The sequence below is a fragment of the Pipra filicauda genome, unplaced genomic scaffold (assembly GCF_003945595.2).
Source record: "Pipra filicauda isolate LSUMZ 115617 unplaced genomic scaffold, ASM394559v2 scaffold415_size613988_pilon, whole genome shotgun sequence".
Taxonomy (NCBI): domain Eukaryota; kingdom Metazoa; phylum Chordata; class Aves; order Passeriformes; family Pipridae; genus Pipra; species Pipra filicauda.
The window spans coordinates 80,470-85,424 of record NW_024104549.1 but is presented as its reverse complement, the minus strand read 5'-3'; positions in this window follow the sequence as shown (position 1 = coordinate 85,424).

Genomic DNA, 4,955 nt, shown 5'->3' with positions numbered 1-4,955 from the left:
TTTAATGTGGCCCCGCACATCGCTTGTCACCTCCCCGCACTGCGCGGACCCGCCTGGACACGATCCGATTTCCTCCTGCCCCGAGGAGAACGTGGAGCCCACAAAATGGCCCCCTCCCCTCACACAAAATGGCCCCCCCTCAGGGGAGGAGAGGGGAGGGGGGCCCATGGAGGGTCACGGCCTCGAGCGGCGCCCGGGGCGGCTCAGGTTGGACAAAGGGATGTCCCAGACTCGTTTCAGCGGTGCTCAGTGACAGAATGAGGAGCAGTGGCCGTAATAAAACACAAGTTCCACCTCAACGTGAGAAAGAACTTCTTTCCATGGAGGGTGTCAGAGCACTGGAACGGCTGCCCAGGGAGGGTGTGGAGTCTCCCTCTCTGGAGTCATTCCAAACCCACCTGGACATGTCCCTGTGTCACCTGCTCCAGGTGACCCTGCCTTGGCAGAGGGGTTGGACTGGAAGATCTCCAGAGTTTCCTTCCAACCCAAAATATTCTGTGATTCTGTGATTAGGAGGAATTTCTTCACAGAAAGGGTGATTAAACATTGGAAGGGGCTGCCCAGTGAGGTGGTGGAGTCCCCATCCCTGGAGGTGTCCAAGGAATGACTGGACATGGCACTGAGTGCTCAGGGCTGGGTGACAAGGCAGGGGTCGGCCACAGGTTGGACTCGATGATCCCAGAGCTCTTTTCCGACCTAAATGATTCTGTCACCTCATGGAGGCTCTGTGCAGAAACAAAATAAAATAAAAATAAACTACAGCAGAATTCCTTGGGGACTGGGTTGTTGAGCAAGCATTTTCACTTCCAGCTGCAAACTTTTGGGAATGGGGTTTATCCAGGCCAGTCTCCGGTGTGGAGAGCCAAAGGAAGTGGCAAGCACTGCAAGGTGATGCCAGGCAGCTGCTTTTTCCCTTGATATCAGGGAAGGAATAATGATTTGGGTTCTTTACATGGAATCATGGAGTTTCATGCAGATGCTGAGCCCAGGGAAAAATTCGTGGGAAAATGCCTCCTTTGAGCACCTAACCAGCATGTGTGCTGTAAGTAGGAGTTGAAAGACATGTTTTAGCTGTGAGTTTCATCCCACTGCGCATCAAAATTGCCTCTGTGATTGTTTCTTGTGGAGCAGAAGGACTAAAATCATTATATTTTTCCCTGAATTCCCACAAAACCCCACATTACCTGGAAGCAGGGTGGTTTTCATCACTCCAACCCACCGCCTAGCCCCAAACCAGTGAGGATATCCACGAAGGTACAGCTCAACACCAACCAAATTATCCCAAACATCCAGTATGTGCCATGGAATTGCAGGATGGATCCTTTGCTTTGAACATCCACCCACACTTGAACCTCAGACCTTGGAAACGCAGCCCTGAAGCACAAAGGGAAGAGCTGGGAAAGTTATTTTTGAGGTTGCAGACAACAAACGTCCTGACCAGCGCTTTGTTTTTGTGTTTGTTCAGGAAACATCACGGTTACTACTGAAGCTGCACCGTGTCAATATTTATGCACAGGAAGGGAACAGAAACTACGGAGAGACCGGGTCAAGTGAACGGGGCAGTTTCTCAGCCAATGTAAGATGTGGGAGCTCTGCTGAGTTCCCTGGAAAGACATGCAGGGAAGTCTCCCTGCTGCTTCTTGGTCTTCGACCTCAAAAAGACACCAGTGTGTGAAAACACGTCCCCTCCTCATGTCTACAGGTCACTCATTCCTCTGGGCCAGATCTTCCAACTCATTTTAAAGGGACTTTGAAATGAAAAAGTTGCATCTTTATGAAATTAACCCTCAAAGCTTTCACCAGGCTTTTACTGAGGGAGCAAAAAGTCCTCCTGCACACTGTGCTCCAGTTGCCCCCTTTTTGGTGCTTCATCATTCATGTTTTTTCAATAACTGGATGTTCAGAGGTTCTCTGAGCTCAAATTGCATTCTCCAACCTTTATTTTCCATATTTCTAGGTGTAGTTTCCGATGTTTGGGGTCACCATGTGGGGAACTGCGTGGGGCAGAACAGTCTTGGTGTGCGTTCTCTGATCCCTTGGACTCTATGGCCTGGTTTCTCACGGTTGATGGAAAAAAAGAGGATGGAAGGGCAACAAAAGCTTTGCACTGCACTTTGAAAATGCAAAGCATGATATAAGCATGAAACAGAGCATGAACTTCTCAGGGATAAATATATAAATATATGCTGAGAAATCTCTGTATGCATGATGGTGCCTTAAGAGATGAGACTTACTCAGCAGAGTCTGATGGACACAGTGAGTGTATGGATGACACTAAAGACGTGAGAGCACCAATATGCCCTAAAACACGAATTTAAGACTCCAAAACTGACTAGTGCAAGCTCTTTCCATGGGCTTTTCACAGGGAAAGGCCACTCCACATTCCCACACACTGTGCATGGATGGAGTCCCACACTCACTCAAACATCTGCGCACAGCTGGCAGACAGATGTGGCTCCGAGTTTGGGCCCACACACACGTTCCCACGCACAGTTGTCCCCGCTCTCACTTCTGTTCTGTCCCAGGTTTTGTTCCTGCTTTGTTTGGAGGAAGGCATAAGCTGGACTTTGCCTGTGTCTGCACATTTCATTCTGCTGCTCTGAAGTTGTCCTGGGATGTTGTATCTGGCAGCCCCTCTCCAGCTCTGACCTATACAAAGAGCACGTGGTTTTACTTTGTTATTTTTTTATAGTCTGCAATATGCTCGTTCAACAGGATGGTAAATCCAGCTGTATCAGCAAAGTAAAGAATAACAGGCATGAAAGCCTCAGAAAAGGCTCAAAAGCTTTTTCCCACAAGTCTTCTTTGTGCTCTAACACTTGATTTATTTTTCCCTTGTTAATGCTTTCTGAAGCCAGTAGCAAGGAAGGAATTAATGCCACAGATTAGGCGGGAGGACATGCTGACAGCACAGTAACTAAATCAACCAAACATGCATTGCAATGGTTGGAATTGCTGGTGTTGGGAGGATTTCAACTCCGTCTGTATAGAAAGATGAGGATGAAGATAAACCCTGCAAACAGAGAGATCTGTGGGGCTGCTTATGGGGAATCATAGAATCATGGAATGGTTTGAGTTGGAAGGGAACTTAAAGCTCATCTCATTCCAACCCCCTGCGATGGGCAGGGACACCTTCCACTTGACCAGGTTGCTCCAAGCCCAGTCCAACCTGGCCTTGGACACTTCCAGGGATGAGGAGTCAAACCACGCTGGTGGGATTTTGGATTTTGGTGGAGACCTGTGGAGCGAGAGTAGAGCACTACACAAGGGAACAAAAAATCATGCCAGGGTAACACCTGGGAACTGCAGTGTGTGGAGTAGATCAGCAGACCTGGGGCTCCGAGTGCTGTGTGTGCCCTGGGACATGTCAGGATGCCCAGGAAAAAAATATTTTCTTTAACTGCTGTGTGGTGAATAACTCAGAGAATCATGGAATGATTAAGGTTGGAAAAGACCTTTAAGATCATCAAGTCCAACCATCAGCACCACCACCACAGTCACCATAGTCACCACTAACCATGTCCCCAAGTGTCACATCCACAACACTTCCAGGGATGGTGACTCCACCACTACCCTGGCAGTCTGCTTTACAACCCTTTCCATGAAAAAATAACTTATCTAAACTTATCCTGGTGCAACTTGAGGCCGTTTCCTCTCATCCAGTCACTTGTTACCTGGGAGCAGCTTTCATGCTGGAAAGCTTCACATAATGAGTCAGAATACAGGTCCCTCGATCTCCTCCAGGTTCAGGTTGCAATTTTCCTCCTCTGCAGAAGTAAAATAGGCAGAAAACCACCCAAAATAGGCCCTCCAGGCTCTGGTGACAGCCAGAGTCATTCGTCTGAAGGCAAATACAACCGAGGGTCAAAGGCATGTCTGTAACCAAGGCTGACTTTGAAAAAGTTGGGAATTCTATTTTTTTATCCCAGTCCAGCAGAGGCCCCTCAGCTCCTGCTTATTGCTGGAGCACCTGGAAGTGGATTGGGAGCAGGCAGGCGGCTGCTGCAAGGCAGCTCCATTCAAGGCTCATTTATAACCAGAAGCTGATAACATCTCACGGTCATTCAATTGGCTTCCTGGATTTTCTGTTTGGAAATTGGTGCTTTAATATCTTGGAAACAGAGGAAGCCGAGGAAGGCAGAGGTTTCCCTGGAGGGAAGTACAAAGTGTGTACAAAGTGTGTACAAAGCTGTATTCAGGTCCACATCCAGAGGGACATCCATCTAAATCCGTCAGCAAATCGCCGTACTTGCGGCCAAAAATTCCCTGTGGATCTGTGAAAGCCCTTACTTTTGCCATTCCAGTGGGATTTTGTTGGGGTTTTTGAAAAGAAAACCGGAGCAAATAAATAAGAAAGTCTCCACCACAAAGCCAGAGCAAAGGAGTTTGTGTTTCCCCCTCCCTGAGCTCTGGTTTTAAATGGGAGAACTCTGTAGTGTCTGATTTGTGTAAAACAGCTGAACCTGCCTCTGAGGGTGCTGAGGGAATGCTGACTGTGCTGCCAAGGGATCCTGCATGGAGCATTCACCTTCTCTTCCAGAGCAGCACAAAATCACTGAATTCTGTCAGCTGTTCCCCATGAACAGCTGCCACGTGGGAGAGATCTGCTCCCACTGTTTGCTGAACGTGGCTTCCCAATCTACCACCACCCTCAAAAGCACCAGAATCCAGAAATTCTCCTCAGAGAAAGGTTTTGGTAACTCAATACCAGCACATGTGTGTGCTCATGTCTGTGAGTGAGCACAGGAGGACAAGGGCTCCTGGGGTAGTGATTGTTTTCACGCTATTCCAGTCAAACTTCCTCATAGAGCAGCTAAATTCCCCTGCACGTGTCACTGCCTTCCTTTGCTTGTCCTTTATCAATCAGGGGTCGCTACAGGGACTGGGCTTTGCTTCCACTGTTTCATCAGACCAGCTTTAATGGGAATATTTCAAGTGTGTCAGGTGTCTGTGGT